The sequence below is a fragment of the Nicotiana tomentosiformis genome, chromosome 11, assembly GCF_000390325.3.
Source record: "Nicotiana tomentosiformis chromosome 11, ASM39032v3, whole genome shotgun sequence".
Lineage (NCBI taxonomy): Eukaryota > Viridiplantae > Streptophyta > Magnoliopsida > Solanales > Solanaceae > Nicotiana > Nicotiana tomentosiformis.
In genome coordinates, this window is record NC_090822.1 from 24,981,143 (window position 1) to 24,996,193 (window position 15,051).

Genomic DNA, 15,051 nt, shown 5'->3' on the forward strand with positions numbered 1-15,051 from the left:
GAATTGAGTAAATTGTGATATCTTGTTATGTGAAAGGCGTATACGCAAGGTGACGAGTGCGTACCCAATTTATATGTGGTATTTGACCTGTTTAGATTGTCTAGTGTCTTTCCATTCCTTTAATTGAATTGTCATAACATGTGGTATCTCGTTGTTAGTCTATTCTTACATGCCTTATTTGACGCTGCTAGCACCTACTGTACTCCTTACTCGTTATTTGGCCTTATATACCGTAGTTGAAGTTATTGTCTTCCTTATTGTCTTGTTACCACTTAATTGTTGAATTGTTCTATGTCTTGCACTTATCTGCTACCTGTCTTAATTGTTATAATTGCATACTTAGTTACCACGTACTTTATCTGCCCTGTCATTTTTGTATAGCTGTTGTGTTCCTCCGGGTTTTATGAGGTTTCTTTGTCGTTGTGAATTGATACCCTTGATTGTAGAAATTCTTGTAAATGAAGTCGTTGAATTGTTGTTGTTGATTTAAATTATTGTAAGGGGGATCGGGTTGCACGCCGCAACAGGTGAAATAAGGGAGATGGTGAGATAAGGGAGGATATTCATATTGTGATATTGCTATTATACGGTGGGATCGGGTTGCACGCCGCAACATGTGTAATAAGGGTGAATTAATATGTTGAAATAAGGGTGAATTTTGATATTAATATTATATGATGGGATTGGGTTGCGCGCCGCAACATATTTTATGTTTGTATTCCCTGTTTGTTGTATTGGTTTTGGTTCTTTCGTACGAGATACTGGGAATTTTTATTCCCGGTTCTTTACTATTTTCTGAGGAAGAGTTATTGTCGTTGACTTAGCGTCTTGCTGTCATTTCCTAAGTTCTTTTTCCTAATACTATTCTGGTAAATTAATTTTTTAGGTGAATTTACTACGTTGAGTCATTGTCTCCTATCCTGCTGATGTTGTTAGTAATATAGTGACCTTAGATAAATAAAAGAATTAATATCATGCTGCCTTGGGTGACTTTTAAGTTAAAATCCGCTGTTTATTTCAATACTTACCATTTTCTACTAGTTGTCATATTTTACTTCAACTGATTTCTCAACTTAATCTCCTTGGCCCGTCTGAGGTTTTATTTTACTTAAAAAGAAATCATTATTATATTGTAATTCAATAAATCCTATATTAAATTCAGTAGCTTATCTGATGTTGTATTTATTTGAAAAAGCTTATTTTCATTACCCAAATAATTTTCAAAATAAACTCATTTTTCTCATTGATTTCCTACTTGGTTCAGAATTTGTAGTCTTACTTTCATCATATATACATAAAGTCTCGTGAACATCCTAATTAGCATTTGTCACGGATATTATGTACTGAGTGGCACGTGGATTTTGCCGTTCAAGGTGAGATGGAAAGATGTGGGCACAAGGTGCCATGTGTGTTAAAGGTTAAAAGATGGGATCTATGGTATGAGATTTTGAGAATTGGGATTATTGGAGTCGTGTATTAGAAACAATTTGATTGGTTGAGCTGACATCGTTTTCCCTACTTGAGCACATTTACCCTTGTCTGTATTCCAACTATGTCGTTGTCTAGTTACTTGGTTATTTTTCGTTGCCAGTCGTGTTTCCCTTATCGTTATTACTGTTTGTAATCTGATTTCTGTTGCTATTGACATTTCTTTAATATTCCTTTCTTGTTAGCTTTATGTCATATCCTGCACAGGTTTAGATGTTCAGTGAGTGTCTTGACCTGGCCTTGTCACTACTCTACCGAGATTAGGCTTGATACTTACTGGGTACCACCGTAGTGTACTCATGCTATGCTTCTGTACATTTTTGTGCAGAGTCGGGTACTCTGGATTGAGTAGGTTTTGAGACTCATGCTTCGTGTGGCGGGAGACTTCGAGGTACAACTACCGGGCGTTCGCAGGCTCCAAAGTCACCCTCTAATGTATTTATTTTCATTGCTTCTTTTATTCCGGAACAGTGATGTATTCATTATGTAAAAGTTCTTCCACTTTGCTGGTTCCTTCATAAATAACTTCCAGTTTATCCCCCATTTCTTTAGTTGTATCACAACTAGAGATTTTTTCATATTCCTCTCCACTTATAGCATTATAGAGTAAGTTTCTTGCTTTAGCATTGACTTGAACAACTGCCATATGTTCGTTTGTGTATTCATCTATATCTTCTGGATCAGCAAGTGGTTGAGCAACTACTGGTAGTGGATAGATTTCCTTTTTGATAACTCGTCAAACTTTGATGTTGTATGACTTTGCATATATTTTCATACGCACTTTCCAGTGTGAAAAATATTTTACATTGAAATATGGTGGCCTAACTTGCGATGTTCCTTATTGAAAGAGTGCTCCAACAATAACTTTATTTGCCATGATCTTTTCTCACAGGCCGTTAAGCAAAGAAGTGAGAGACTAGCTGTGATACCAATTGAAAGTACAAGAGGGAGGGGGGGGGAGGGGAGGGGGAGGGAGGGGAGAAATTGCTTATTTTAAAAAGTTTTATCAGTAGTTGACTAGTTTACCAATTAGTCGACTAAAAATAAGAGCAGGATAATAATAAATGCAGAATAAAAATGCAGGAATTAAAGACACCAAAATTTTTAAATTAGTTCGGATTCAAAGTGAATCCTAGTCTAGTCCCCTTGGGTTGCAAGGGTCGTCTCTTTCAGTGATCGATGTTTTTTGAGTACAGAAGTCATGGTGTAGCTTTACACCAATAACTTAGTCTCTATGTCTCTTTCTTTTCTTGATACAATGCCTTTCTAGTGATTATATCTCTTTCTTCTCTCACTAGTTACACATCAGATCTAAAAGAACTACAATGCTTGTTTGGAGTAGAACAAAAAGAGAGTAGATGGTTCGATCAAAGTATTTGTTTTTATGTCCAGAACTTCTGTAAATACATACTTTTCATGAGGCCTTCAAGAATCTTGAGAGATTGCAAACCCAAGAGATTGATTCTTGAAAGGAATCATAGATTGATTCTTTACAAGAATAAAGTTAAGTCCCCGTTAATCTTCCTTGATATGCGGTCTTGACGAGTTTTTCATCTCTGAGTCATATCTGTTGGATCCCTTGATCTTTGGCTTTATTGATTCTTAGTGATTGCGTTTCCCTTGAATTTGGAACCTTCCAGTAATAGCTTCTAATTGATTATTCTTGCCGGAGCTTCTTCGCTTCTTCCTTTTTCATCGTTGATTCTTTGCTTGTTAACTTCCATCAATCTCCGATTGATTTCTTCCGTCAATCTCTGATTGATTCTCTGTTCCTCCTTTTGCGTTGCATTTCTTCCGTCAATCTCTGATCTTCCTTTTGCACTTCTAATCTTGATTGTTTCCCTTTAGGGATGTTCATAAAAATTCGAAAAATCAAATCAAACCAAAAACCGAACCAAACCGACCAAAAATATCGATACCTTTTATGTTTGGTTTGGTTTTGGTTTTGAATTTTAAAAATCGATCAAGTTTGGTTTGATTTTGGTTTTAATAAAAAAATAACTGAAAAAATCAAACCAACCCGACTATAGAAGTAGCTATTTAAATTTATTATTACACCTGTATATATGTATATTTTTATATAAAGTTTCTAAAATTTTATAGTACATATTAATCGTTTATATTTTTAATCTAGTTTTTTGCTATTATAATAATCTAATTCTTTGCCTTTACATTCTAGTTTGGTTGATAGTTTTCTTTTGCTAAGTACATGAATTTATTTCATGTTAAAAATAATCGATTTTTAATTGAGTACCTAAATTATTCATCACTATTTGGTTCAATTATCATCAATATATCTTGGTAAATGATAGATTTCTCAAAGAGCAATTGGTTTGATAGTGTTACATTGAAAATATAGTTTCCGGAATATGTGTTTGGTAATGTATGTTTCATATTTAAGAAAAAACCGATAAATAATCGAAAAAATCGAAAAACCGATTAAAACTGATAAAAACCGAATGATAAAAAAACGACTTAATTGGTTTGGTTTGGTTCCAATATTTGAAGAACCAACTTACTTGGTTTGATTTCTTTTTAGGGAAAAATCGACCCAAACCGAACCATGAACACCCCTATTTCCCTTGATCTATTCTTGACTAGTTGCTTCTTGCATCCCTTTAGTATATTCCTAGAGTCCCTACAACTATATTATTTTTCATCACTAAAATTTATAATTAACAGAAAATTCTTGTTGAAGAATGAACCAGAGGTCTCAGAAATCAAATGCGAGCTTCTTATATTGATTCATTCTTCTCACACGATCTTCAAGCGTGAGTTTTGAATTATAGAAAGGCGATTTAATTGATTCGTAGAGAATCATCTTTATAACTAGCCTACTTTTCTTGGTTTCATGATAGGATGAAATTAGATATGGTTACAAAAAATTGTGGAACTCCAATAATAATACTATACGAAACAATCCACCACAACAATCTACTCTCGGTGAATTTTATTTCCATATATATACATATACATGTGTATATTCTTTAGTTGTATTGAATTATCGTATAGCTAAGATCCTTTATATTATTTTCCGACAGTCGCATATACATGTGTATATTCTTTATTTGTAGTGAATTATAATAAGCCATATTAAAGTGTTCATTATGGGTTAAAAGATGAGGTGAAACATAACACATCATCCCAATTCCTATGGATGTTGAAATTGGATTCCACACAAAAAAGGTATTTAAATTAAAAAGAATATTAATTGTCAATATATATTGAACATAAAACAAAAAATTGGAGACCTAGCCCGGACGTAAAGCCCCCCTCCCCCCCCCCCCCCCCCCCGGTTAACTTGAAGAAAGGGGCAAGAGTTTATAGCGCTCAGGTTCTTATTCAATAATAAAAATGGGGGCGAAGAAACCATCAAACGTCTTGTTTTTGGGTGCTCAAGTATTTCGCAAGGTGCAGATGGTTGCAGTGGATTTGATTTTGGTTTGGCGATAAAGTTACTCATATTTATCGGTTATAAACATATTGGACCATTCAAAAATTCTAAGTTCAAACTTAAAATAATACTAGAGAACTATGAAAAAGTTTAAGAAATATTTATAAATTACATCATAATAAATATTTTTATGTACAAAATATTTTTAAAACTTATGTACATCTAATATCGGGTTGGTTTGATTTCTTTTAGTTAAAATCAAGCTAAACCAGTTATGATCTGGGTTTTTTCCCAACAACAAACCAAACTATAGTCGGATTTTTTTCGGTTTGACTTGGATTATCACAAGTTGCGGGTTTTCTGTTTTCTTTGCACACCCCTAATCATAATAAGAAAAAATGTTATATTTGGCAAAAAAAAATAGTATAAAGATGGCCAAAATGAATCAATAAATCATCATGGCATTACCTCCAGATTTTGCCTCACTTGGCTAATTTTGGAAACATTCATAGCTGCTCAATATTTTGTAATGCTATATCTCCTACTTCTCATAGATCTGATTGATCCCTATGGGACGGCGAATGTTGTATGTTGTAATGCTACTTAGCTTTAGTTAAATAAATATCTTTCTTAATAAAAAATAAAAATAAAATGATGGTTGATAGTCTCTTAAGTTCCATTTGTTTATTGAAATGTCACAACTTAAAGAGTAAGATGTCCCTGAGTCTTAACATTCACATTGTTTAAAGTATACTCAAATTCTCATTAAAGACATGGCAATTTCCTTTGAGGGTCATACAATCATACGTTATGATTTGAAGGGGAGCCTTGGCGTAACTGGTAAAGTTGTTGTCATGTGACCAGGAGGTCAAGTGTTTGAGCCGTGGAAACAACCTCTTGTATATATGCAGGGTAAGGCTGCGTACAGTAGACCCTTGTGGTCCGACCCTTCTCAGGACCCCGCGCATAACGGGAGCTTAGTGCACCGGGCTACCCTTATAATCATACATTATGTCCCACAATAGACATCCTCAGCCTATATGTTGAAGATTGTGTGGTGACCAAACGTATGCAGTGCGCTCCGTTGCTGCTTTTAAAGCTTCATTTGAGCTAGATCAACCCAGAGATATTACCCTTTAGAATGGTTAAGCAGAAGCAAATGACATTGGCGAAAAAGGCGAGGATATTACCCTTTCCTCGTGGCATAATGCTTTTTCCGCTAACTGTTGGACTTTTCAGTATAGAGGATCAACCCTTTTAGTTGTTGATGCAAGGGTAACAATGTTCCTGTCCTAAAGAGGTACCAGCACAATTTTATGTGTTCAATTCTTTCCCTCAACAATGTTCCTGTTTATTCTGACTGTTTAGCCTCTGCTGGCATAATATACCTCAACAAGTTTTGTATAGATCAAGATTAGTAACTGCGGCTGCATAATCTATTCTTCCATCTTCTACTGATTGATCGCAGCTTGTATAAGAGAAATCTTGATTTATTTTAGGTAATTGGATCTTGTGGAATTGACCTGTTTATTCACATTTATGTACTGAAATTAAATGCAGTCTTCAAGATCTTGGATCATTGGCATTATTTTGTAACTTGCAAGAATCCAACAGAAACTTTAGCTTCTAAGATCATTATTGATAGGTTCACTGAACTAATAAGCAAACATGGTTGAGAATTTCAAGACTTGTAGAAACAATAAACATTTTATTATCTTTTCATTATGCACATTAATGATCAATCAAAGAGAAAGTCACAATCTATCCTAGTGAATGATAGCCTCATGCTGTCAAAGTCAAAGCTGATATAAAAATATTGTTGTGCCCAAACACCCAGTATGCTAAAAGGAAGCCTTTCTGTTTCAGATATTTTTACCGACAGGCAGAAATGGTCATTTCTTGCCTTGTGAAACAATTTTTCAGCTGTCAGCTCCATATCTGCATTTTCAGCAAAATGTAATGTTATCTTTGGCAAGTGTTGAAGATCGTGGTTGAAATTTCCATTGTAGCAGAGTTGTTCCGGACCTTTGGCAACTTCTTTCAACGTTGTACCTACCACAGATTTAATTTCCTCCTTCAATTTCTTGAATGCTATCTCAGGTAAGTAAGTTGAAGTTGCTCCACTGTCGACAAGCATTCCACCATTGTAATCGATCCTCTTGAATATACTTGGGTCGATGTCAAGAAACTTGTCCCCGACACTGATTCTTTCTAAATTTATATAGTATTTTCCCAGAACCATAAACATCGGAGTGGAATTTTCTTCAATTATAGGCTTGTCTCCCAAAACCAGCGCGTTTGAGTCATAATTCACATCACTTATATTACCAATACAATATGAAAATCCAGTGTAATTTTGTTGAGAAACCAATGAAACAGGTCGCTGTCCAAGTCCAAGAACTCCACTGCAACCATCTGCACCTAGAGAAATACTTGAGCATCCGAAAACAAGACGTTTGATGGTCTCTTCGCTTCCATTTTTTGATTGAAATGTCACGACTTCAGAAGCAAGATGTCCCTGAGACTTACCTTTCACATAGTTTAAGGTATAGTCACATCTCCTGGAGAAACTACATGTGCCTTTAAGAGTCATAAAATCACGCATAGATGTCTCACGATACACATCTTCAACATACGATGAAGAATCTGCATTCTGGTATAACGGAGCTGGTGAGGCTTCACCGCCAATGGTGAACCCACAATGGACCCAAAGTAAGAAACTGCCTGTGTCCATGATAAGAATTTGTGGCACTGGAGGTGTGCCATTCTTTAATGGAATAAGAAACTGAGCGCCATAAACTGGGTAAATTTGAACTTCAACGACATCTTTTTTCATTACATTTGAGACAACAACCATCAGATCTGAAATGCGAGCTTTTGATCTTTGGTTCATTTTTCTCACACGGTCTTCAAGTGTGAGTTTTGGATTATAAAAAGGCGACTTGATTGATTGATTCATAATGGATCATTTTTATAACAATCCTACTTTTCTTGGTTTCATGATAGGATGCGAAATTGGATGTGGTTAAATAAGGTTGTAGCAATAACAATACTACAAGAAACAATTCGACCATTTTGAGAAATTAAAGGGAGAGCTGTTGAGCTTTTCTCTTTTCTTCTACTTTGAAAACTATAGAGAGGGACAAAGAAATAGGCCGGTACATAGAACAATGTGATAGTTTTCTTTTATACAGTAAGCAATTCTTTCTTGTCAGTTGGAATAAGAGCATTGTTTCAATGAGTTAACTGCTAATTAACAACTTAAACACAAGTATGGTGTTGTTACCAAACATATAGGATCACATATTTTGTGTGCCCATTCTTCATTAGAAGATGATGATTACAGAAAATTGAAGGGGAAAAAGAAAATAATGGAAAGAGCACACATTTGATTTGTGCAAACTTTGTTAAACTTGTAATGCTAGGGATTCGATGTAATCAAGATAAAATGACATAAATTTGTATTTCTCTGTCCCATACTTTATGGAACTTATTATTTGCAGGAATGTGTTCAAACGTTTTTGGATATAACCATAAAAAGTTGTGATTTGATTTATGTATAGTATATCATTGCCTATCAGTAACAAAGCTCAGCAACTTCAAGTGCGAGTTCGTCCATTCCCTAGCTTGACACTATCTCCATTTACATTGTTTTACACCTGTATGGGTCAAAATTAGGTCGAGTTTAGTGAATGCAAACGGACGAGCTGAGGCCGAGGTCGAGGTCGAAGCCGAGCACGGCCCATCGGCGAGGAGTAAAAGAGACCAGTGCTGAGGTCGAGTAGAGAACAAACAGCAGCAACGGTTAAAATATTCTTAGTATTATGAAAAGGAATATTCTTGAATATTTCTCAAATTGTACTTTTTTAGGGTTTTCTAGGAATATCCCTTATAAATAAGAAGAGATTGGGAACAAAAAGGGATCTTGATTGTTCTGATAAGAACATCTTGTAAAGAGTTGACTATCAAGAATATACAAAAAGCTTGTCTTGTCTCCTCTCTTTGTTTCCATTGTTAAACATTCCTTTTTTACTTGCAAGATCCAAGAATACGTTGTCCATCTTCATAGTCTGTTGTCCCAAGCTATTGTCAGAAGAAGGAATCATCCAACTCATTCAACATTTGGGTGACAAATTCCTTCTTATTACATTTAATTCCATTTGTCACATGTTGATATCCAATTTTTCTCTCATATTTTTAAAATATATATATACTTTCAAAAATAGTATATTTGCATCATCATTTAGTTTATAAATCTATGCAAGCATTTTTCATAATTTTTAAGAGCTTTAAATTAATTTCTTCCTCCATTTTATTGTATAATTACCCTTCAAATTATTTTTATGATGATTTAATCATCCAAAACTTATAATTTACACCAACATGTATGTTTTACTTCGTTTTTTCATAATTATATTTGTATTTTTAGGCTAATTGCACATTTTTACAATAATAACTTAAAAATTAGCCCCAATTTCTAAACAATTTCGGACCAAATAATGGCCCAAAAACCCCAATACCCTAGCCCAATAACCCCAGACCAAACCAATAACCCCTTAACCCAAAAAATCTGGTAGGTACCCTTTTAAATAACCCGTCCCGCTTCCCCTTTTGATCCTGGCCGTTGATCTCAAATGATCAACGACCCATAATAAACCTACCTATCCCTTTATATCCCATCACCCAAAAAACCCTAACCCATTTCACCCGTCCGCCGTCTCTATACACTCTCAAACCCCTCCCCCTCTGAAGAACCCTAAAGTCGCCGCCCCTCAAATTCTTCTCCTAATGCCACCAAACATGGGATTTGATTGCTATTACTTACCATACTCGACCCCTCTTTGGTACTAGCTATTCTCCTATAGTGCTTGCCTAAACATGGCAAGCAGATCTCTTCAAAATCGAACCAAAATTAGATTAAATCTTTGATTTTGAGTATTATTTTGTCTATATTCGTCCTATGCTACTGTGAGTCCGATTTTTGTTTATATTCTGTCGATATTTACTTTCCCTAAAAAAATAGGGTTTACAGATTTCTTAAATTGATTTTCAGACCTATTTGTATATTTATTTTTCTTTTTTGTTGCTTAAATCACTCTGTTACCGTTTGATTCTTATTATTATATAAACCCCTCCCCCATTCCCTTCTAGACAAGACTTCAATCGTAAATTTAAACTCAAAATATTAGGACTTTTACTCTGTGTTCGTTTATTATTTTGTTCTGTTTGGTTCATGGCCGCCTGAAAGCCAAGGCCACCGGACTTCCTACTTTTCCGACCTTTCTTGGGTGTGAGCATTGCCCTGGGTTCCTGAAACCCTTGAGAACTTGACACATCTGAGATTCTGGGTCCTGATTGCTGTACTTATCTTGTTTGTTGAGCAATAATTGGTTAGTTCTTAACATTCGCAATGTTTATTCCATTATATTCTAATTAGCATATCTATGTTCTCTGAAATTGCATGACTTGATATAATTCTTTGACTTTCTTCATGTGTAATTCTGCCTATAGCATGAACTAGCATCGTCTCACGCCTAAACTGTTAGCCCTATAAAATGTCTTTGTATCTAACTTAGGCAATTTGTACAGTTTGAAGCATGTTTAGCTTAATGTTATTGATAATCTGAGTGTTTGCCTTGATTAGATGACCTAATCCATGTTTCCTGTCGGATTCTGAATTTCTATAGTAATTAATTTATGTTATTAGTATGCCCTAATTTGTTAAAACCTTCACTCTAGTTGTAATTTGATCCTATGACTATGTCTGTCACTTAGTGTGTTCTTGACCTACCCAATTATGTACTCCTAACAACCGGTTATCCTTTAGACTAGCTTTTCTTGACTGGTGCCCTCTGTGATATCTGATTCTGTTTACTTCATCGAGTATAAATTGTTCTGTTAATCCCTGGGTTTAGCATAATTTGATCCTTGAGGTTGAACTTGTTAATTTAGTGTTAATTAGCTAACTTGATGTTCCTTTATTTATCAGTATGTAACAAATATACCCTGCCCCAATGTGTTATGTGACAACTTGCAACATCAACTTGTTTTCTCGAGTTCTGCTCCTATGTGTTTTGTTAGATAATATTCCTATAGGACACAAATAATCTCACCTGTGCACATGTTTATTTTCACACATTTTTGACCTCCTATTATACTACAATACAGTAATTATTTATTCAAATTGCTTCACGTAGATATCATGCCTATAGGACTATAATCGAATTAACTATTGTTATTGTTATTCCCATCATATTGCTAACCTAGAAAGCATGCCCATAGGAATGAAAAGATTAAAAAAATCAGTTTTAATTGCCCATTCTTAGAAATCCTGCCTGTAGGATCCTGTTGCTCGTCTAAAAGTATGTAGATAAAAAATCAAACGCTGGTAATTTTGACCTACTAATTATTTCACTACTTTACTGCGCAAACAAGTTAAAAAGTATGCTTATAGGGTTTGTAATACTCTCAATCTGCAAATTCGTGTTCTAAGCAAGCAACACTGCATGTACGTTTAAAATTCAGAATCACCTAGAAGCCATGACTATAGGATCTAAAGACTCTATTCTCTATTAATTCTGAAATTTGTCACTTGCCTAATAGGTAAAAACCTGTTTGCGTGCATTTGTTGCTTATAGGTGGAGGCCAACATGAGCCATTTACTGCCCTTATGTGTAGTCCTACATGTTTTTGAATGTCGCTTAGATTTATCACTTTGAGCAACCTAAGTTAAGTCTAGAACCACCCAAAATAGAGGTCCAAATGCCTCTTGGGCCATAGGCATGGGACGGGTAGTGCACGCATATGGCACGATTTAGAATCAATTAGTGCGCTCTAGGTAACAAACTTAAAGATAGTAATCGGGTAGCAGGAGATGATAGTCTGTGGCCGCTGAATAATACGAGTAACACCCCATCTCAAAGGAGTTACGAAGTATTATTTATGTTGCACGGGGTGATCCTTTAGGCTAAAAAACTTAGGACCCCGCATATTGCTTTTAAATTAATTATTTGTATTTATTCAATGTCTTTTGATAATAACTGCCCAAACTTCTTGTTTTTCTCTCTGTTTATCTGACTAATTCATATAATTTGAGTTTGGCCGGGACCCATAGTTGTGGACCTCGAAGAGTACCTAACACCTTCTATTCGAGGTAATTTGAGCCCTTACACGTTCTTTGGTGACGCAAACTGGTTAAACCAGAGTTATCTGCAAATAGGTGTCCTAATGCACCTCAAACCCGTTAGGTGGCGACTCTCTCTTTTAACACCTCCTTTAAAAGAGTTGTCACATGTCGAAACCAGATTTTGCGAGAAAAAAGGGCGCGATATCACATTTATTGCATGTTTTCATTCTCATATTTATTAATAATCATTGGGCATTAACTTGGTATTCATTGACTTGAGCACGATCCCGTACCGTCAAAATTATCGAACTTCAAATCTAGGATTTATTATATTTAACTAAGATTCACCCATTATCTTCTTATTAAATTGGTTTAACAAAAAGGGCCTAAAACTTTTTGGTCAAACAATTTGGGGCCTTTTTGTGGGGAGTTCCTAGTTAAAAATTTTAGTTTCTTCTAGATCTAATATAAACAACAAAAGCTTTCTTTTTCTTATTTGCACAAGCTAACAATGGCAGGAAAAGGAGAGGAAAGACCGAAAGTAGTGGTGGGTCACTACTAACCTCCTAGGCACCATCAACAAGGTTGGCAAAGAAGATGAGGAGAACGTGACGCTGAGTGCCTCACCCAGGCGAAGTGACTCACCTCCCCCTCATGGGAGTGTAACCAACTGTTTCACTGCGCAAACAAGTTAGAAAGTGTGCCTATAGGGTTTGTAATACTCACAATCTGTAAATTCGTGTTCTAAGCAAGCAACACTGCATGTACATTTAAAATTCAGAATCACCTAGAATCCATGACTATAGGATCTAAAGACTCTATTCTCTATCAATTCTGGAATTTATCACTTGCCTAATAGGTAAAAACCTGTTTGTGTGCATTTGTTGCTTATATGTGGAGGCCAACTTGAGCCATTTACTGCCCTTATGTGTAGTCCTACATGTTTTTGAATGTCGCTTAGATTTATCACTTTGAGCAACCTAAGTTAAGTCTAGAACCACACAAAATAGAGGTCCAAATACCTCATGGGCCATAGGCATGGGACGGGTAGTGTACGCATAAGGCGCGATTTAGAATCAATTAGTGTGCTCTAGGTAACAAACTTAAAGATAGTAATCGGGTAGCAGGAGATGATAGTCTATGCCCACTGAATAATACGAGCAACACCCCATCTTGAGGGAGTTACGAAGTATTATTTATGTTGCAAGGGGTGATCCTTTAGGATAAAAAACTTAGGACCCCCCATCTTGCCTTTAAATCAATTATTTGTATTTATTAAATGTCTTTTGATAATAACTGCCCAAACTTCTTGTTTTTCTCTCTGTTTATCTAACTAATTCATATAATTCAAGTTCGGCTGGGACACACAGTTGTGGACCTCGAAGAGTACCTAATACCTTCTCTTCGAGGTAATTTGAGCCCTTACCCGATCTTTGGTGACGCAAATTTGTTAAACCAGAGTTATCTGCAAATAGGTGTCCTAACGCACCTCAAACCCATTAGGTGGTGACTCTCTCTTTTAATACCTCCTTTAAAAGAGTTGTCACGTGTCGAAACCCGATTTCGTGAGAAAAAGGGGTGCGACAGCATGGCGACTCTGCTAGGGTTATTTTAAAGGCTCTTACCATAGCAAACTTGGTCTATATGAATTAGTCTTCATTGATAAACGTGTTTCCTTGTTCTTTATTGTTACATAAATATTCCGCTCCCATTTTCCCTTTTCATTGATACATGCACACCCTTTCCCCTATTTTTCCTTTATTTGAATTCGCATTAATATGCAAATCTCTACTCAATTTGATCATAACATGTGTTTTCCTTTATTTCTAGTGCTTGCTCCAAGACATTCTTTTAAGAATTGCTACATCATGTCTCTCCCCACCCTTACTCCCTCGTTTACTTTATTACAATTTTCACATTGCGCGAACTAACTTTTTCCTTGTTTTCCTTTCTTTTTATGCCTTTACGTTTCATTCAATATTGCATTTACTGTTTTCATCATGCAAAATATTTGACAACGTATTGTTTTATCTTTGCATAAAGCATACCCCATATTATATTTCACTCGTGCGTAATTTATACCATAGCGGCGCTTGATGAGTGTCGGCGCTCTTCCTAAATTACCCTTTAAATTTGGAAAGGTTTATTTGCGGTAAAACTAGTCGATCAGCGGTGCAGTCGGCGGTTCCGTGCCTTTCCCTCTCAAGTTGTCCGCTTAAGGGTACCGGTCTAGACTCTTCTAGAAACCCACACTCTAATATTAATTGTGCATGCATCATGTTCAAACTTAGTATGGGCTAGAATGATGTTCGTGTAATAACTCGCTAAGGCAAGCCTTGTCCAAAGTCCGCCGGGATTTCCATAATCCCAATGGACACAATCACGATCTGTGCATTATTTGGAGAAAACATGCCAATATATTGATCATTAACATGTAAATAGCCAAATACGGAAAGGGAAAGGGCTAACTTTATTTGTTTCGCAGAAATGAGGCACGAAGTCCCTAGGTTCGGCATGTTTCAAAATATCCCACCATTGTTGCTGGATTGGTGGGAAAATCTTTCACCAAGTGACAAAAATCATGTGAAAAGAGTCCTCGGGAATTTACCTTCCATGTTAGACATTCAGCCAAACAATGCATTAATTAAAGCCGCCACCATGTTTTGGGATGAGAAGAGAGTCATCTTCCATTTTGGAGACATAGAAATGATTCCCCTTTTAGAAGAAATAGGAGGCTTTGGTGGACTCCCATGGGATAGCCCTGGTTTGTTGGTACCGTAAAACCGCACTTCTCGAGGTTTCTTGAAAATGATGGGTTTCAGAAAAAATGATGAGTGAGTCTGTCTGAAGAAATCTTACATACCATTCGATTTCCTTTATGAGCGTTATGGGCACAACAAGTCATATCGCTTTTATCATGATGAGTTTTCCATTACTTCTGGACTCACCGTCGGGTTTTTGTATTCATTGTCTGTTTTCTGGGGATGCTGGTATTTCCAATACAGGGAGAAAGGATCCACACTAGCCTAGCTATGGTCACTAA